The following is a 22,932-nucleotide window of genomic DNA, read 5'->3' as shown; positions in this document are numbered from 1 at the left end:
CACATTCCATTCCACGTTCCTTTCAACATTTCATTCCACATTCCATTCCATTCCTTTCCATTCAACATTCCATTCCTTTCAATTCCACATTCCATTACACATTCCATTCCATGCTCCATTCCACTTTCCTTTCCATTCCATTCTTCGTTCCCTTCCACAATCCATTCCGCATTCCATTCCACTTTCCACCCCACTTTCCATTCCATTCCATTCCACGTTCCATTACCCATTCAATTCCACGTTCCATTCCACGTTTCATTCCAAATTCCGTTCCATTCCACATTCCGTTCCATTCCTTTCCACGTTCCATTAGACATTCCATTCTATTCCATTCCACGATGAATTCCGCATTCTTTCCACGTTCCATTCCACATTCCCTTCCATCCCATTCCATTCTTCTTTCCATACCACATTCGATTCCATTCCATTCCACGATGCATTCCACATTCCATTCCACATTCCATTCCACATTCCATTCCACTCCATTCTATGATCCATTCCACGTTATATTCCACATTCCATTCCACTCCATTCTACGATCCATTCCACGTTCTATTCCACATTCCATTCCATTCCATAGTACGTTCCATTCCACATTCCATTCCACATTCCATTCCACGTTCCATTCCGTTCAATTTCACATGCCACTCCACATTCCATTCTACATTCCATACCATTCCATTCCACATTCCATTCCATTCCATTCCACTTTCTATTCCACTTTCCATTCCACATTCCATTGCATTCCATTCCAGATTCCTTCCCACATTCCATTCCATTCCATTCCACGTACCATTCCACATTCCATTCCATTCCATTCCATGTTCCATTCCACGTTCCATTCGACAGTCCATTCCACATTCCTTTCCACGTTCCATTCCATTCCATTCCACTTTCCATTCTATTTTCCATTCCATTCCATTCCACATTCCATTCCACATTCCATTGTACATTTCATTCCAAGTTCCTTTCCACATTCCATTCCTTTCCATTCCACGTTCCATTCCACATTCTGTTCCAGTACATTCCACATTCCATTCCACATTTCATTCCACTTTCCATTCCATTCCATTCCAGTTTCTACTCCACGTTCCGTCTCACTTTCCATTCCATTCCATTCCACATTCCATTCCATTCCATTCCACATTAGATTCCATTCCATTTCACATTCCTTTCCATTCCTAATTCCATTCCATTCCTTTCCACATTCCATTCCATTACAACCCATATTCTATTCCATTAAACTCTCCATTCCATTCCATTCCATTGCACATTCAATTCCATTCCTTTCCATTCCACGTTCCATTCCACCTTCCATTCCATTCCACTCCATTCCACGTTCTATTCCATTCCATTCCTTTCCATATTCCATTCCATTCCATTCCACACACCACTGCACATTCCATTCCATTCCATTCCATTCCAAAGCATTCCACAATCCATTCCACTCCATTCCACATTCCTTTCCACATTCCATTCCATTAAATCCTATTCCACATTCCATTCCATTCCATTGCATTCCACACTACATTCCGTTCCACATTCCATTGCCACATTCCATTTCATTCCATTCCATTCAATTCCACATTCCATTGCACTACATTGCGTTCCACATTCCCTTCCATTCCATTCCACTTTCCATTCCATTTCATTCCACATTACATTACATTCAATTCCATGTTCCATTCCATTGCATTCTACGTTCACTTCCACTTTCTGTTCCACATTCCGTTCCATTCCATCTATTCCACTTATCATTCCATCCCATTTCACATTCCAAGCCATTCCACATTCCATTCCATTACAATCTTCATTGCACTCTTTTCCACACTCCATTCCATTAATTTACATTCCACATTCCATTCCATTCCGCATTCCATTCCATATTTCATTCAATTCAATTCCACGTTATATTCCATTCAATTCTTTTCCACATTTCATTCCATTCCATTCCAAATTTTACTCCACGTTCCATTCCATTCCATTTGACATTCCATTCCACATAAGATTACGTTCCATTCCATGTTCCATATCACAATCCATTGTATTCCATTCCACATTCCATTCCATTCCATTCCATTCCACGTTCCATTCTATTCCATTTCACATTCCATTCCACTATCCAATCCAATCCATTCCTCATTCATTCCATTCCATTTCCAAATTCCATTCCATTCCATTCCACATTCAATTCTGTTCCATTCCATTCCATTCCACACTACATTTCATTCCATTCCACATTCCATTGCATTCCATTCCATTCCATTACTTTCCAGAATCCATTCAACATTCCATTCCAATCCATTCCACATTCAATTACGCATTCCATTCCACATTCCATTCCATTCCATTCCACATTCCATTCCACTTTCCATTCCATGCTGCATTCCACATTCCATTACTCCTTCAATTCCACATTCCATTCCAAGTTTCATTCCACGTTCCATTCCATTTCCTTCCACGTTCCATTGCACATTCCGTTCCATTCCACTGTCTATTCCACATTCCATTCCACATTCCATTTCAAATTCCAATCCATTCCATTCCACATTCCATTGTACATTCCATTCCACATTCCATTCCATGTTCCATTCCACGTTCCATTGCATTCCATTCCACCTTCCATTCCACATTCCATTCCATCACATTCCATATTCCATTCCATATCTTTATACGATCCATTCCACTTTCAATTCCATGTACCATTCCATTCCTCTCCACGTTCCACTCCACTTTCCATTCGTTTCCATTCGACGTTGCATTCCACATTCCACTGTACATTCCATTCCACGTTCCATTCTGTGTTCCATTCCACATTCCATTGCATTCCATTCCACCTTCCATTCCATATTCTATTCCATTACATTCCGCATTCCATTGCGTACCTTTTTACGATCCATTCAACTTTCCATTCCACAATCCATTCCACAAAACTTTCCATTCCATTCCACTGCATTCCACATTCCATTCCACATTCCATTCCACTTTCCATTCCACATTCCATTGCACATTGCTTTCCATTCTATTCCACATTCCATTCCACATTCCTTTCCACATTCCATACCACATTCCATTCCATTGCATTCCAATCCACATTCCATTCCACATTCCATTCCACATTCTATTCCACATTCCATTCTATTGCATTTCAGATTGCCTTGCTTTGTAGTCCTCATTTCATTCGACATTCCATTCCATTCCATTTAAACATATCATTCCATTTCATTTGACATTCCATTCCACCTTCCATTCCATTCCACTTTCCATTACACACTCCATTCCCTTCCATTGTATATTCCATTGCACATTCCATTCCACATTCCACTCAATTCCATTGCATTCCCTTCCATATTAAATTCCATTGCGTTCCACATTCCATTCCACATTCCATTCCATTCCATTCAAAGTTCCATTCCATGTTCCATTGTACATTCCATTCCACGTTCAATTCCACGTTCCATTCCACTTTCTATTCCATTCCCTTCCACTTTCCATTCCACATTTCATTGTACATTCCATTCCTTTTTCCTTTCCACATTCCATTCCACTTTCCATTCCACATTCCATTCTATTCACTTTCCAATCCACATTCCATTCCATTCCATTCCACGTTCCATTCCACAATCCATTCCAGTATATTCCACATTCAATTCCACATTCTATTCCTCTTTCCATTCCGTTCCATTCCACGTTCCATTCCACTTTCGATTAGAAGTTCCATTCCACGTTGCATTCCACTTTCTATTCCATTGCATTCCACGTCACCTTCCATTCCATTCCACTCCATTCAACTCCAAAATCCATTCCATTGAATTCCACATTCCATTCCACGTTCCACTCAATGTTCCATTCCACGTTCCATTCCACATTCCATTCCTTTCAACACCATTGAATTCTGCATTCTATTCCACATGCCATTCCATTTCTTTCCACGTTGAATTCAACATTAAATTCCACATTCCATTCCATTCCATTCCACATTCCATTCCATTACATTCCAGTTTCCATTCCATTCCACTCCACATTCCATTCCGTTCCAGTCCACCTTCCATTCCATTGGATTAAATTCCACATTCCAATCCCTTCCATTCAACAATCCATTCCACATTCCAGTGAAATGGAATTGAATGGAATGTGGGATAGAATGGAATGGAATGGAATGGAATGTGGAATGGAATGTGGAATGGAAACGAATGTGAAATGGAATGGAATGGAATGTGGAATGGAATGTGTAATGGGACGGAAAGTGGAATGGAATGGAATGGAAAGTGGTATGAAATGGAAAGGAACGGAATCTGGAATGGAATGGAACGTAACGGAACGTGGAATGGAATGGAACGGAATTGAAAGGAATGGAATGGGATGCAATGTGCAAGGCTTTCGAACGTTATGTGGGATGGAATGGAGTGGAATGGAAAGTGGAACGGATAGAATGGAATGGAATGAGGAATGGAATGTGGAATGGAATGGAACGTGGAATGGAATGGATTGTGGAATGGAATGTGGAAGGGAATGGAATGGAAAGAGGAATGGACTGTGGAATGAAATGTAGAATGGAATGTGGAATGGAATGTGGAACGGAATGTGGAATGGAATGAAGAATGTAATGTGGAATGAAATGTGGAATAGAATGTGGAATGGATTAGAATGGAATGGAATGTGCAGTGGAATGAGGAATGCAACGTGGAATGGAATGGAATGGAATGTGCAATGGAATGTGGAATGCAATGGAAAGTTGAATGGAATGCAATGGAATGTGGAAGGGAATGTGGAATGGAATGGAATGGAATGTGGAAAGGAATGGAATGGAATGGGGAAAGGAATGTGGAAAGGAATGGAATAGAATGTGGAATGGAATGTGGAATAGAATGTGGATTGTAATATGGAATGGAATGGAAAGGAAAGGAATGTGGAAAGGAATGTGGAAAGGAATGGAACGGAATGAGGAATGGAATTTGGAATGAAATCAGGAATGGAATGTGGAATGGACTGGAATGGAATGAAATGCAGAATGGATAGTGGAATGTACTGAAGAATGGAATGTGGAATGGAAACTCAAATGCAATGTGGAAAGGAAAGGAATTGAATATGTATTGCATTGTGGAACCGAAATTGGAAAGGAGTGGAATGGAATGTGGAAAGAAATATGGAATGGAATGGAATGAAATGGAACGTGGAATGGTATGTGGAATGGAACGTGGAATTGAATGTGGAATAGAACTTGGAATAGAAAGGGGAATGGAATGTGGAATGGAAAGTGGAATTTAATGGAATGGAAAATGGAATGCTAAGTGGAATGGAATGGAATGGAAAGTGGAATGGAATGTGGAATGGAACGTGGAATGGAAAATGGAATTTAATGGAATGGAATGTGGAAGGGAATTGAAAGGAATGTGGTATGGAATTTGTACTGGAATAGTATACAATGTCAAATGGAAGGTGGAATGAAGTGGAATGGAATGTGGACTGGAATGGAATGGAATGTGAAATGGAATGTGGAATGGAAAGTATTGGAATGTGGAATGGAATGGAATTTTATGAAATGTGCAATGGAATGAAATGGAATGGAATGGAATGTGGAACAGAATGGAAAGGAAAGTGGAATGGAAATGAATGGTATAAGGAATGGAATGGAATGGAATGGAATGTGGAAAGGATAGGAATGGAATTTGGAATGGAAAGGCGGGGCATGTGGAAAGGAATGGAAAGGTATGGAATGTGGAATGGAATGGAATGGAATGGAATGTTGAATGGAATTGAATGGAATGTGGAATGGATTGGAATGGGGTGGAGCGCAATGGAATGGAATGGAATGTGGAATGGAATGGAATGGAACTAGGAGAGGAATGGAATGGAAAGTGGAATGGAACGTCAAATGGAACGTGGAATGTAACGTGGAATGGAAGGTGGAATGGAGTGGAATGTGGAATGGAATTCAATGCAATGTGGAATGGAATGTAGAAGTAAATGGAATGGAATGAAGAATGGAATGTGGAACGGAATGGAAATGAAAGTGGAATGGAATGGAATGCAATGTGGAATGGAATCGAACGGAATGGAATGTGGAACAGAATGTGGAATGGAATGAATGGAATGTGGAATGGAATGTTGAATGGAATGGAACAGAATGTGGAATGGAATGGAATGGAGAGTGGAATGGAAAGTTGAATGGAATTTGCAATTTAATGTGGAATGGAATGTGGAATGGAACCGGGAAAGGAATGGAATTGAACGTGTAACAGAATGGAATGGAATGTGGAATGGAAGGTGGAATAGAATGGAATGGATTGTGGAATGGAAGGTGGAATGGAATGGAATGTGAAATACAACGTGGAATGTATAGTGGAATGGATGGGAATGGAACGTGGAGTGGAACAGGGAATGGAACTTGGAATGTAACGTGGAACGGAATGTGGAATTTAATGTACAATGGGATGGAATGGAATGTGGAATGGATCGTGGCTTCGAACGTGGAATGGAACGTGGAATGGAGCATGGAATGGAACGTGGAATGAAATGGAATGGAATGTGGAATGGAATGGAAGGGAAGATGGAATGGAAAGTGGAATGGAATGGAATGGAATGTGGAATGCAATGTGGAATGGAATGCAATGGAATTGAATGGAATGCGGAATGGAATGTGGAATAGAATGGAATGGACTGTGGAATGGATTGTGGAATAGAATGGAATGGACTGTGGAATGGAATGTGGAATAGAATGGAAGGTGGAATGGAATGTCGAATGAAATGGAATGGAATGTTTAAATGGAATGGAAAAGAATGTCGAATGGAATGAGGACTACAATGCTATGCAATCTGAAATGGAATAGAATGGAATGTGGAATGGAATGTGGAATAGAATGCAATAGAATGGAATGTGGAAAGGAATGTGGAATGGAATGTGGAATAGAATGGAATGGAATGTGGAACAAAACGGAATGGAATGTGCAATGGAATGTGCAATGGAATGTGGAATGGAATGTGCAATGGAACGTGGAATGCAATGGAATGGAAAGGAATGGATTGTGGAATGGAATGTGGAATCGAAAGTGGAATGGATCGCATAAACGAATGGAATGGAATGTGGAATGTGATGGAATGGAATTTGGAATGGAAGGTGGAATGGAATGCAATGGAACGGGGAATGGATCATGGAATGGAACGTGGAATGGAATGTATAAAGGAATGCGGAATGGAACGTGGAATGGAAACGAATGGAAAGTGGAGTGGAACGTGGAGAGGAATGGATTGGTATGTGGAAGGGAATGTGGAATGAAACGTGAAATTGAAAGTGGAATGGATCGGAATTGAATATGGAATGGAATGTGGAATGAAACGTGGAACGGAATGCAAGGCAATGTGGAATGGAATATGGAATTCAATGCAATGGAATGTGGAATGTAATGTAATGGAATGTGGAATGGAAAGGAATGGAACACGAAATGGATTGTGGAATGGAATGTGGAATAGACAGTGGAATGGAACGGAATGTGCAATGGAACGTGGAATGAAATGGAATGGAACGTGGAATGAAACTTGGAATGGAATGTGGAATTGAAGGAGTAATGGAATGTGGAATGCAGTGTGGAATGGAAAGTGTAATGGAATGAGGAATGGAATGGAATGGAATGTGGAATGGAATGGAATGAAATGGGGAGTGGAAAGTGGAATGGAATGGAATGGAATGTGGAATTGAAAGCGGAAGGGAACAGAATGGAATGTGGAATGGAATGTGGAATGCAATGTGGAATGGAATGGAATGGAATGTGGAATGGAACGTGGAATGGAATGGAATGGAACTTGGAATGGAACGTGGAATGGAACCTGAAATGCAATGTGGCATGTGACGTGGAATAGCATAGGCAACGATATGTACAATGGAACGTGGAATGTAATTCAATGGAAAGTGGAATGGAATTTTGAATGGAATGGAATGGAACCTGCAATGGAGTGTGGAATGGAATCTGGAATAGAACGTGGAATGGAACGTGGAATGGAATGGAATGCAATGTGGAATGGAATGGAATGATATGTGGAATGGAATGTAGAATACAAGGTAGAATGGTATGGAATGGAATTTGGAATGGAATGGAATAGAATGTGGAATGGATGACTGAATGGAATGTGGAAGGTAATCTGAAATGGAATGGAATGGAATGTGGAATGGAATGGAGTGTAAAGTGGTATCGAATGGAATGTAACACGTGATGAAATGTGGAATGGAATGGAATGGAATGTGTGAAAGAATGTGGAATGGAATGGAATGGAATCCGGAATGGAATGGAATGGAATGTGATGGAACGCGAAATGCAACGTGGAATGGAACCTAGATTGGAATGTTGAATTGAATGGAAAAGAATATGGAATGGAAGTTAATGGAATGTGGAATCAAATGTGGAATGAAATGGAATGGAATGTGGAATGGAACGGAAGAGGATGTGGAATGGAAGGTAATGGAATGTGGAATGGAATGTGGAATGGAATGGAAATGAATGGAATGTGGAATGTTATGGAATGGAAGGTGGATGGAAAGTGAAATGGAATGGAATGGAACGTGGAATGGACCTTGGAATGGAACGTGGAATGGAATGGAATGGAACGTGCAATGAAACGTCGAATGGAATGTGCAATGTAACGTGGAATGGAACGTGGAATGAAATGGAGTGTAAAGCAGAAAGGAACGTGGAATGGATTGTGAAAAGGAATGTGGAATGGAAAGGAATGGAATGTGGAATGCAATGGAATGGAATGTGCAATGGAGTGGAATGGAATGAAGGTTATGAAGTAGAATGGAAGGGAAAGGAATCCAGAATGGAAAGGAATAGAAAGGAATGGAATGAAACGAGGAATGGAACGTGGAATGGAACGTGGAATGCGATGTGGATTGGAATGGAAATGAATGTGGAATAGAAGGGAAAGGAATGTGGAATGGAGCGTGTAATGTAATCAAAAGGAATAGAATGGAATGGAATGGAACGTGGAATGGAAATTGCAATGGAACGTGGAATGGAATGTGGAATGGAATGGAATGTGGAATGGAAGGGAATGGAATGTGGAATGGAATGTGTAATTGATTGGAATGTGGAATGGAATAGAATGGAAAGTGGAATGGAATGGAATGGTATTTGGAATGGAATGTGAAATGGAATGTGGAATGGATTGGTATGGAATGTGGAATGGAAAGGAATGTAATGGAATGTAACGTGGAATGGAATGGAATGGAACATAGAAAGGTATGTGCAATGGAACGTGGAATGCAACGTGGAATGGAACATGGAATGGAATGGAATGGAATGTGGAAAGGAATGGAATGGAATGTGAAATGAAATGGATTTTGATATGGAATGCAACGTGGAATGGAATATGGAAAGTAACGAGGAATGGAATGGAATGGAACATGTAATGGAACATGGAATGGAATGAGGAATGGAATGTGGAATGGAATGTGCAATGGTATGTGGAATGCAACGTGGAATGGAATGGGGAAAGGAATGTGGAATGGAATGGAATGGAATGGAATGGAACTTGGAATTTAACGGGGAATTGTTTGGAATGGAATGTGGAATGGAATGGAATGGAATGAAATGGAACTTGGAATTTAACGGGGAATTGTTTGGAATGGAATGTGGAATGGAATGTGGAATGGAATGAGGAATGGAATACAAGTCACTGATGAATGGAATGCGGAATGGAATGGAATGGATTGTGGAATGGAATATTGAATGGAATGTAATGGAGTGTGGAATGGAATGTGGGATGGAACGTAATGGAATTTGTAATGGAACGTGGAATGGAATGTGAAAGAGAATGTGGAATGCAACGTGGAATGGAATGTGGAATGGAATGTGGAATGGAATTGAATGGAATGGAATGTGGAATGCTATGGAAATGAATGTGGAATGGAAAGGAATGGAATGTGGAATAGAATGTGGAATGGAAAGGAATGGAATGTGGAATCAAATGTGGAATGGAATGCGAAATGAAATGGAATGGAACGTGGAATGGAACGTGGATTGCAATGGAATGGAACCTCGAATGGAAAGTGGAATGCAACGTGAAATGGAATGTGGCATGGAACGCGGAATACCATGGGCAATGTAATCTGGAATGGAATGTGAAATGTAATGGAATGGAAAGTGGAATGGAATGTGGAATGGAATAGAACGGAAAGTGGAATGGAATGTGGAATGGAATATGGAATGGAACGCGTAATGGAATAGAATGGAATGTGGAATGGAAAATTTAATGAAACGTAGAATGAAATGTGGAGTGCAACATGGAATAGAACGTGGAATGGAGTGGAATAGAACGTGGAATGGAAAGTGGAATGGAAGGTGGAATGGAGAGTTGAATGGTATGGAATGGAACGTGGAATGGAATGTGGAAAGGAATGTGTAATGGAATGGAATGGAATGTGGAATGGAATGGATTGGAAAGTTGAATGGAATGTGGAATGGAATGCAAAGGAATGTGGAATGGAATGTGGAATGGAATGGAATGGAATGCGGAAGGGAATGAGGAATGGAATGGAATGGAATGGAATGTGGAATGGAATGGATTGGAATGTTGAATGGAATGTGGAATGGAATGCAATGGAATGCAGAAGGGAATGTGGAATGGAATGGAATATGGAATGGAATGTGGAATGGAACGTGGAGGAGCACATGGAATGGAACGGAGTGCAGTGTAGAATGGAATGTAGAAAGGAATGTGAAATGGAACATGGAATGGAATGCAAAGAGGAATGGAACGTGGAATGGAATGGAATTTAACATGGAATGGAATGGAACATGGAATGGAACGTGGAATGGAACGTGAAAAGGAAAGTGGAATGCAAAGTGGAATGGAATGGAATGGAATGTGGAATGGAACCTGCAATGGAATGGAATGGAACATGAAACAGAATGTGGAATGTAATGTGGAATGGAATGTGCAATGGAATGTGGAATGGAACGTGGGATGGAATGGAATGGAAAGTGCAATGGAATGTGGAATGGAATGGAAAGGAATGTGGAATGGAATGTGGAATGGAAAGTGGAATGGAATGGAATGGACTGTGGAATGGAATGTGGAATGGAATGTGGAAAGGAATGGCATAGAATATGGTATGAAATGTGGAATACAACGTGGAATGGAATTGAATGGAATGGACTGCAATGTGGAATGGAAAGTGGAAAGGAATATGGAATGGAATGTGAAATGGAAAGGAAAGGAATGTGGAATTTAATGTGGAATGGAATGTAGAATGGAAAGTAGAATGGAATGGAATGGTACGGAATGCATTGTGGAATGGAGTTTGGAATGGAATGTGGAATGGAACGTGGAATGGAATGGATAGGAACGTTGAATGGGATGGAATGGAATGTGGAATGAAACGTGGAATGGAATGGAATGTAACGTGGAAAAGAAGGTGGAAGGGAACTTGGAATGGAGTGTGGAAAGGAACGTGGAATGAAATGTGCAATGGAATGTGGAATGGAACGTGTAATGTAAAGGAATGGAAAGTAGAGTGGAACATGGAACGGAATGGAATGGAATGTGGAATGGAACATGGAATGCAATGTGGAATGGAACGTGGAATGCAACGTGGAATGCAATGGAATGGAATTTTGAACGGAATGGAATGTGGAATGGAACGTGGAATGGAATGGAATGTAAAGTGCAATGCAGTGTGGAACGGAAGGTGGAAGGGAACTTGGAATGTAATGTGGAAAGGAACGTGGAATGGAATGAGTAATGGAATGTGGAATGGAGCATGTATTGGAAGGGAATGGAAAGTAGAATGGAACGTGGAATGGAATGAAATGGAACGTGGAATGGAACATGGAATCGAACGTGGAATGGAACGTGGAATGGAACGTGGAATGCAATAGAATGGAATGTGGAATGGAATGGAAAGGAATATGGAATGGAATGTGGAATGCAATGGAATGGAATGTTGAATGGAATGGAATGGAATGTTGAATGGAATGGTATGGAATATGGAAAGTAACGTGCAATGGAATGGAATGGAACGTGGAAAGGAACTTGCAATGGAACTTCTAATAGAACGTAGAATGGAAGGTGGAATGGAATGGAACGGAACGTCTAATGGAATGTAGAATGGAAAGTGGAATGGAATAGAATGGAACGTGGAATGGAATGTGGAATGGAATGTGCAATGGAATGGAATGCAATGGAATGAGGAATGGAATGGAAATCAATGTGGAATGGAATGGAATGGAATGTGGAATAGAATGTGGAATGGAAAGGAATGGAATGTGGAATCGAATGTGGAACGGAAAGTGGAATGAAATGGAATGGAACGTGGAATGGAACGTGGATTGCAATGGAATGGAACTTCGAATGGAACGTGGAATGCAACGTGAAACGGAATGTGGCATGGAACGTGGAATGCCAGGGGCAATGGAATCTGGAATGGAATGTGAAATGTAATGGAATGGAAAGTGGAATGGAATGTGGAATGGAATAGAATGGAACGTGGACTTGAATGTGGAATGGAATACGGAATGGAACGTGGAATGAAACGTGGAATGCAATGGAATGGATTGTGTAATGGAATGGAATGGAAAGTGGAATGGAAGGTGGAATGGAACGTTGAATGGAATGGAATGGAATTTGTAATGGAATGGAACGGAATGCAAAATGCAAAGTGGTATGGAATGTGGAATGCAACTTGGAATGGAGTGGAATGGGCTGTGGAATGGAATGGAGTGGAATGTGGAATGCAATGGAATGGAATGTGGAATGCAACGTAGAATGGAATGGAATGTGGAATAGAAAATGGAATGGAATGGAATGGAATCTGGAATGGAATGGAATGGAATGGAACGTGAAAAAGAATGTGGAATGCAACGTGGAATGGAATGTGGAATGGAATGGAAAAGAATGTGGAATGGAAGGTAATGCAATGCGGAATGGAATGTGGAATGGAATGGAATGGAATGGGATGTGGAATGGAATGGAAAAGAATGTGGAATGGAAGGTAATGGAATGTGGAATGGAATGTGAAAAGGAATGGAATGGAATGGAATGGAATATGGACTGTTATGGAATGGAACATGGAATGGAACGTGGAATGGAATGGCATGGAATGTGGAATGGATCGTGAAATGGAATGTCTAGTGGAACGTGGAATGGAACGTGGAATGGAATGGAATGGAACGTACAATGGATGGTGGAATGGAATGTGGAATGAAACGTGGAAAGAAAAGTTGAATGTAATGTGGAATGGAAAGGAATGGAACGTACAATGAAATGGAATGGAATGTGGAATGAAATGGAATGGAACGAGGAATAGATTGGAAAGGAATGTCAAATATAATATGGAATGGAAAGGAAAGGAATCCAGAATGGAATGGAATGGAATCGAACGGAATGGGATTGAAAGGAATGGAATGGAATGGAATGGACTGGAATTGAATGGAATGGAACGTGGAATAGATCGTGGAATGGAACGCGGAATGGAATGTGGAATGGAATGGAATGGAATGTGGAATGGAAGGGAATGGAAAGAAGAATGGAATGTGTAATGGATAGGAATGGAATGGAAAGGAATGGAAAATGGAATGGAATGGAATGGTATGTGGAATGGAATGCAGAGGAATGTGGAATGGAATCAAATGGAATGTGGAATGGAAAGTGGAATAGAATGGAATGCAAAGGAATGTGGAATGGAATCAAATGGAATGTGGAATGGAAAGTGGAATGGAATGGAATGGTCTGGAATGTGGAATGGAATGGAATGGAATGTGGAATGGAAAGGAATGGAAGGTGGAATGGAATGGAATCGAATGTGGAATGGAATGAATAGGAATGCTGAATGGTATGGAATGGTATGTGGAATGGAAGTGAATGGAATTCAATGGAATGTTGAATTGAATGGAATGTAAAGTGGAAAGGAGTGGAATGGAAAGTGGAATGGAATGGAATGGAATGGAATGGAAGCTGGAATGGAATGTGAAAATGAAAGTGGAATGGAAGGTGGAATGGAATGAAATGGAACGTGGAATGGAATGGAATGCAATGCGGAATGGAATGCAACATGGAATGGAACGTGGAATGGAAGGTGGAATGGAACGTGGAATGAAATGGAATGGAAAGGTGAATGGAATGGAATGGAATGTGGAATGGAATGGAATGGAATATGGAATCTAACGTGGAATGGATTGGAATGGAACGTGGAATGGATTGGAATGGAACGTGGAATGGAACGTGCAATGGAACCTCAAATGGAAAGTAGAATGGAAAGTGGAATGGAATGGAATGGAACGTCTAATGGAAAGTAGAATGGAACGTGGAATGGAATGGAATGGAACGTGTAATGGAATGAGAAATGGAATATGGAATGTAATGGAATGGAACATGGAATGGAATGGAATGGAATGTACTATGGAAGGTAGAATGGAAAGGAATGGAATGTGGAATGCAATGTGGTATGGGTTGTGGAATAGATTGGATTGGAATGTGGAATGGAATGTGGAATGGAATGGAATGTAATGAAAAAGGGTATGTGGAATGCAATGTGGAATGGAATGTTGAATGGAATGGAATGGAAAGTTGAATGCAGTGTTGAATGGAATGGAATGGAATGTGGAGTGGAATGCGGAATGGAAAGGAATGGAATGTGGAATGGAATGTGGAATGCAATGGAATGGACTGTGGAATGGATTATGGAATGGAAAGTGGAATGGAATGTGGAATGGAATGTGGAATGCAATGGAATGGATTGTGGAAAGGAATGTGGAATTGAATGGAAAGGAATGGAATGTGGAATGAAATATGGAATTGAATGTGGAATGGAAAGTGGAATGGAACATGGAATGGAATGGAAAGGAATGTGGAATGGAGTGTGGAATGGTATGTAATGGAGTCTGGAATGTAATGTGGAATGGAATGGGAGGTGGAATGGAAAGTGGAATGGAACAGAATGGAATGGAATGTGGAAAGGAATGTGGAATGGAAAGTGGAATGGAATGGAAGGGAATGGAATGGAATTGAATGTGGAATGGAATGTGGAAAGGAATGTGGAATGGAACGGAAAGGAATGTGGAATGGAATGTGGAATGGAATGGAATGGAACAGAATGGATTGTGGAATGGAATGTGGAATGCATCGCGGAATGGAATAAATTGAATGTTTAATTGGATGGAATGGAATGTTGAATGGAACGTGGAATGAAATGGAATGGAAGTTGGAATAGAACATGGAATGGAACGTGGAATGGAATGTGGAATGGACCTTGCATTGGAATGTGCAATGGAATGTGTTAAGGTAAGTGGAATGGAAAGGAATCGAAAGTGGAGTGGAATGTGGAATGGAATGGAATGGAACGTGGAATGGAATGCACAATGGACTGTGCAACAGAACGTGAAATGGAATATGGAATGGATTGGAATTTAATGTGGAATGGAATGTGGAAGGGAATGTGGAATGCAATGCAAGGCAATATGGACTGGAATGTGGAACAGAATGGAACGGAATTTGGAATGAAACGGAATGGAATGTGGAATGGAACGTGGAATGGAATGTGGAAAAGAACGTGAATGGGAATGGAAAGGAATGTGCAATGGAACGTGGAATGGAAGTGAAAGGAAAGTGGAATGGAACTTGGAATGGAACGTGGAATAGAACGTGGAATGTAATGTGGAATGCAGCATTGAATTGAATGTGGAATGAAAGGTGGAATGGAATGGAATGGAACATTGAATGGAAAGTGGAGTGAAATTGAAAGGAAGGTGCAATGGAATGGAATGGAATGATGAATGCAATGTGGAATGGAGTGGAATGTAATGTGGAATAGAATATGGTATGGAATGGAATGGAATGTGGAATGGAATAGAATGGAACGGTATGGAATGTGGAATGGAATGGAATGGAATATGGAATGGAATGTGGAATGGAAAGTGGAGTAGCACGTGGAATGGAACGGAGTGCAATGTGGAATGGAATGTAGAATGGAATGTGAAATGGAACGTGGAATGGAATGCAAAGAGGAATGGAACGTGGAATGGAATGGAATGGAACGTGGAATGGAACGTGAAAAGGAAAGTGGAATGCAAAGTGGAATGGAATGGAACGGAATGGAATGTGGAATGGAACCTGCAATGGAATGGAACGGAACGTGGAACAGAATGTGGAATGGTGTGTGGAATGGAATGTGCAATGGAATGTGGAATGGAACTTGGGATGGAACGAAATCGAAAGTGCAATGGAACGTGGAATGGAATGGGACGGAATGTGGAATGGAATGTGGAATGGAAAGTGGAATGGAATGGAATGGACTGTGGAATGGAATGTGGAATGGAATGTTTAAAGGAATGGCATAGAATATGGTATGGAATGTGGATTACAATGTGGAATGGAATTGAATGGAATGGAATAGAATGTGGAATGGAATGGAAATGAATGTGGAATGGCATGGAATGCAATGTGGAATAGAATGTGGAATGGAAAGGAATGGAATGTGGAATCGAATGTGGAATGGAAAGTGGAATGAAATCGAATGGAACGTGGAATGGAACGTGGATTGCAATGGAATGGAACTTCGAATGGAACGTGGAATGCAACGTGAAATGGAATGTGGCATGGAACATGGAAGGTCATGGGCAATGGAATCTGGAATGGAATGTGAAATGTAATGTAATGGAAAGTGGAATGGAATGTGGAATGGAATAGAATGGAACGTGGAATGGAATGTGGAATGGAATATGGAATGGAACGTGGAATGAAACGTGGAATGCAATGGAATGGACTGTGTAAAGGAATGGATTGGAATGTGGAATGGAACTTGGAATGGAATGGAATGGAATTTGTAATGGAATGGAATGGAATGTGAAACGCAAGGTGGTATGGCATGTGGAATGTAATGTGGAATGGAGTGGAATGGGCTGTGGAATGGAATAGAGTGGAATGTGGAATGCAATGGAATGGAATGTGGAATGCAAAGAAGAATGGAATGGAATGTGGAATAGAATGTTGAATGGAATGGAATGGAACCTGGAATGGAATGGAATGGAATGGAACGCGAAAAAGAACGTGGAATGCAACGTGGAATGGAAAGTGGAATGGAGTGGAAAAGAATGTGGAATGGAAGGTAATGGAATGTGGAATGGAATGTGGAATGGAATGGAATGGAATGGGATGTGGAATGGAATGGAAAAGAATGTGGAATGGAAGGTAATGGAATGTGGAATGGAATGTGGAATGGAATGGAATGGAAAGGAATATGGACTGTTACGGAATGGAAAGAAACGGAACGTGGTAAGGAACGTGGAATGGAACAACTAATGCAATGTAGAATGGAACGTGGAATGGAATAGAATGGAACATCTAATGGAAAGTAGAATGGAACGTGGAATGGAATGGAATGGAACGTGGAATGGAATGTGGAATGGAATGGAATGCAACGGGGAATGGAATGGAATGGAATGCGGAATGGAATGTGGTATCGGATGTGGAATGGAATAGAATGGAAAGTGGAATGGAATGTGGAATGGAATGGAATGGAATCAGAAAGGGAATGTGGAATGCAATATGGAGTGAAATGTGGAATGGAATGTGGAATGAAATAGAATGTAAAGCGGAATGGAATGTGGAATGGAATGCAACGTAATGGAATGTGGAATGGAATGTGGAATGGAATGGAATGGAATTTTGAATGGAAGGGAATGGAATGTGGAATGGAAGGTTGAATTGAATGTGTAATGTAACGTGGAATGGAACGGAAAGGAATGTGGAATGGAATGATGTGGAATGTGAAATGGAATTTAATGGAATGTGGAATGGAATGGAATGGAATGTGGAATGGAATTTGGAATGGAATGTGGAATGGAATGTAATGGAATGGAATGTGGAATGGAAAGGAAATGAATGTGGAATGGCATGGAATGGAATGTGGAATAGAATCTGGAATGGAAAGGAATGGAATGTGGAATGGAATGTGGAATGGAAAGAGGAATGAAATGGAATGGAACGTGGAATGGAACGTGGATTGCAATGGAATGGAACTTCGAATGGATCGTGAAAGGCAACGTGAAATGGAATGTGGCGTGGAACGTGGAATGTCATGGGAAATGGTATATGGAATGGAATGTGAAATGTAATGGAATGGAAAGTGGAATGGAATGTGGAATGGAATAGCATGGAACGTGGTATGGAATGTGGAATGGAATATGGAATGGAACGTGGAATGAAACGTGGAATGCAATGGAATGGACTGTGTAATGGAATGGATTGGAATGTGGAATGGAACGTGGAATGGAATGTGGAATGGAATATGGAATGGAACGTGGAATGAAACGTGGAATGCAATGGAATGGACTGTGAAATGGAATTGATTGGAATGTGGAATGGAACGTGGAATGGAATGGAATGGAATTTGTAATGGAATGGAATGGAATGTGAAAGGCAAGGTGGCATAGAATGTGGAATGTAATGTGGAATGGAGTGGAATGGGATGTGGAATGGAATGGAGTGGAAAGTGGAATGCAATGGAATGGAATGTGGAATGCAGCGAAGAATGGAATGGAACGTGGAATAGAATGTTGAATGTAATGGAATCGAATCTGGAATGGAATGGAATGGAATGGAACACGAAAAAGAATGTGGAAAGCAACGTGGAATGGAATGTAGAATGGAATGGAAAAAAATGTGGTATGTAAGGTAATGGAATGTGGAATGGAATGTGGAATGGAATGGAATGGAATGGGATGTGGAATGGAATGGAAAAGAATGTGGAATGGTAGGTAATGGAATGTGGAATGGAATGTGGAATGGAATGGAATGGAATGGAATGGATTATGGACTGTTATGGAATGGAAAGAAACGGAACGTGGAAAGGAACGTGGAATGCAACAAATAATGGAATGTAGAATGGAACATGGAATGGAATGGAATGGAACATCTAATGGAAAGTAGAATGGAACGTGGAATGGAATGGAATGGAACGTGGAATGGAATGTGGAATGGAATGGAATGCAACGGGGAATGGAATGGAATGGAATGTGGAATGGTATGTGGTATTGGATGTGGAATGGAATGGAATGGAAAGTGGAATGGAATGTGGAATGGAATGGAATGGAATCAGAAAGGGAATGTGGAATGCAATATGGAATGAAATGTGGAATGGAATGTGGAATTAAAAAGAAAGTAAAGCGGAATGGAATGTGGAATGGAATTGAATTGAATGTGGAATGGAATGGAATGGAATTTTGAATGGAATGGAATGGAATGTGGGAAGGAAGGTTGAATTGAATGTGTAATGTAACGTGGAATGGAACGGAATGGAATGTGGAATGGAATGAAGTGCAATGTGGAATGGAATTTAATGGAATGTGGAATGGAATGGAATGGAATGGGATGTGGAACGGAATGTGGAATGCAAAGTGGAATGGAATGTGGAATGGAACCTGGAATGGAATGGAATGGAACGTGTAGTGCAATGGAATGGAAAGTGGAGTGGAAGGTGGAATGTAATGCAATGGAATGTGGAAGGGAACGTGGAATGAATCTTGGAATGGAATGGAATGGATCGTGGAGTGGAACGTGGAGTGGATCTTGGAATGGAATGAGGAATGGAATGGAATTGAATGTGGAATGGAATGAGGAATGGAATGGAATTGAATGTGGAATGGAATGAGGAATGGAATGGAATTGAATGGAAAGTGGAATGGAATGAGGAATGAAATGGAATTGAATGGAATGTGAAATGGAATGTGCAATGAAATGGAATGGAATGTGGAATGCAATGGAATGGAATGTGGAGTGGAATGTGCAATAGAATGTGGAAAGGAATGTGGAATGGAACCTAGAATGCAATACAAAGGAACGTGTAATGGAATGGAAGGGAATGTGGAATGGAATGTGGAAGGGAATACAAAGGAATGTGGAATGGAACGTGGAATGGATCGTGGAATGGAATTTAATGGAACCTGTTGTGGAACGTGGAAAGGAACTTGGAATGGAAAGTGGAGTGGAAAGTGGATTGGAACGTGGAATGGAATATGGAATGGAATGGAATGGAAGGTGGCATGGAACGTGGAATGAAATGTGGAGTAAAAAGGAATGGAATGTGTAATGTAATGGAATTTAGTGTGGAAGGGAATGTGTAATGGAATGTGGAACGGGATGGAATGGAATGTGGAACAGAATGTGAAATAGAATGGAAAGGAGTCAGGAATGGAATGGAATGGAATGGTATGGATTGCAGAATGGAAAGGAATGGAACGTCAAATGGAGAGTGGAATGGAACGCGGAACGGAAAGAGGATTGGAAAGTCATGGAATGTGGAATGGAAGGGAATGGAGAATGGAATGGTATGGAATGTGGACTGCAATAGAATGGAATAGGTTGGAATGTGGAATGGAAAGGAAAGGAATGGAATGTAGAATGGAATGCAATGGAATATGGAATGAACGCAATGGAATGGAATACGGAATGGAATGGAATGGAATGGATTATGGAATGGAATGGAATATGGAATGGAATGGAAAGGAATGGAATGAGGAAAGGTATGGAATGGAATATGGAATGGAAAGTAGTGCAATGGAATGGAATGGATTAGAATAGAATGTGGAATTGAATGGAATGAAAAGTGGAATGGAATGGAATGGAATGGAATGCGTGTTGGAAAGGAATGGAACGTGTAATGGAATGAAATGGAACGTGGAATGGAATAGAAAGTGGAATGGAATGGAATGGAATGTGGGATGGAATATGGAATGGAACGTGGAATGGAATGGAATGGAAAGTCGAATGGAATGGAATAGAATGTGGAATGGAAAGTGGAATTTAACGTAGAATGGAATGGAATGGAAAGTGGAATGGAATGTGGAATGGAATGTGGAAAGTAATGGAATGGAATGTGGAATGTAATGGAATGGAATGTGGTATGGTATGAGGAAAGGAATGTGGAATGTAATGGAATTAAATGTGGAAGTGAAAGTGGAATGGAATGTGGAATGGAATGTGGTATGGTATGAGGAAAGGAATGTGGAATGTAATGGAATTAAATGTGGAAGTGAATGTGGAATGGAATGTGGAATGGAATGTGGAATGCAACGTGGAATGGAATGAAATTGAACGTGGAATGGAATGGAATGGAACGTGGAATGTAATGGAGTTGAACGTGGAATGTATGTGGAATGGAACGTGGAATGAAACGGAATGTTGAATGGAATGGAATGGAATGTGGAATGGAATGGAATGGAATGGATTATGGAATGTAAAGTGGAATGGAAAGAAAAGGAAAGTGGAATGGAACGAGGAATGGAACCAATAATGGAATGTAGAATGGAAAGTAGAATGGAATGGCATGGAATGTCTAATAGAAAGTGTAATGGAACGTGGAATGGAATGGAATGGAACGTGAAATGGAATGTGGAATGGAATGTAATGCAAAGGGCAATGGAATGGAATGGAATTTGGAATGGAATGGTATGGAATGTGGAATGGAAGGTGGAATTGAATGTGGAATGTAATGTGGAATGGAACGGAATGAAATCTGGAATGGAATGGAGTGGAATGTGTAATGGAATTGAATGGAATGTGGAACGCAATTGAATGGTATATGGAATGGAATGTGGAATGGAATGTGGAATGGAACGTGGAATAGAACCTGCAATGGAATGAAATGGAATGTGTAATGGAATGGAAAATAATGTGCAATGGAAGGTAATGGAATGTGGAATGTAATGCTGAATGGAATGGAAAAAATGTGGAATGGAAGGTAAAGAAATTGGAGTAGAAGGTAATGAAAAGTGGAATGCATTGGAATGGAACGTAGAATGGAACGTGGAATGGAATGTGGAATGGAACGTGGAATGGAAAGTGGAAAGTAATGTGTAATGGAAAGGAATGGAATGTGGAAAGGAATATCGTGGAATGTGGAATGGAATATAATGCAATGTGGAATGGAATGAAATGGAACGTAAAATATAATTTGGAATGGAATGGAAAGGAATCCAGGATGGAATGGAATGCAATGGAATGGAATGCAATGTGGAATGGAACGTGGAATGGAACGTGGAATGGAATGTGGAAAGGAATGGAATGGAATGTGCAATAGAAGGGAACGGAATGTATAATGGAATGGAATGGAATGGAATGGAATCAAATGTGGAATGGAATGGAATGTCAAATGGAATGTGGAATGCAAAGTGGAATGGAATGGAATAGTATGGAACGTGGAATGGAAAGGAATGGAATGGAATAGATTGTGGAATTGAATGGAAAGTGGAATGGAATGGAATCGAATGTGGAAAGGAATGGAATGGACTGGAATGCGGAATGGTGTGGAATGGAACGTGGAATGGAACGGAATGGAAGGTGGAATGGAATATGAAATGGAATGCAGAATGGAACGAGGAATGGAATGGAATGGAACATGGAATGAAAAGGAATGGAACGTGGAATGGAACATGGAATGGAACGTGGAATGGAACGTGGAATGGAATGTGGAATGCAACGGAATGGAATGTTGAATGGAATGGAATGGAAAGTGGAATGGAATGGAATGGAATATGGAATGAAACCTGGAATGCAATGGAATGGAATGTGGAAAGGAATGGCATGGAATATGGAATGTAATGTGAAATGGAATAGAATGGAACGTGGAAAAGAACTTGGAATGGAACCTCTAATAGAACGTAGAATGGAACGTGGAATGGAATGGAATGGAACCTCTAATGGAATGTAGCATGGAAAGTGGAATGGAATAGAGTGGAACGAGGAATGGAATGTGGAATGGAATCTGCAATGCAGTAGAATGGAACGTGGAATGGAATGGAATGGAATGTGGTAGGAATGTGCAATGGAACGGAATGTGGAATGAAATGTGGAATGAAATGGAATGGAATGTGAAAAGGAATGTCGAATGCAATATGGAATGAAATGTGGAAAGAAAAGGAATGGAATGTGGAATGGAATGGAACG

This window comes from Pongo pygmaeus, chromosome 23 (assembly GCF_028885625.2).
Source record: "Pongo pygmaeus isolate AG05252 chromosome 23, NHGRI_mPonPyg2-v2.0_pri, whole genome shotgun sequence".
Lineage (NCBI taxonomy): Eukaryota > Metazoa > Chordata > Mammalia > Primates > Hominidae > Pongo > Pongo pygmaeus.
Note: the sequence above shows the minus strand (reverse complement) of the source record.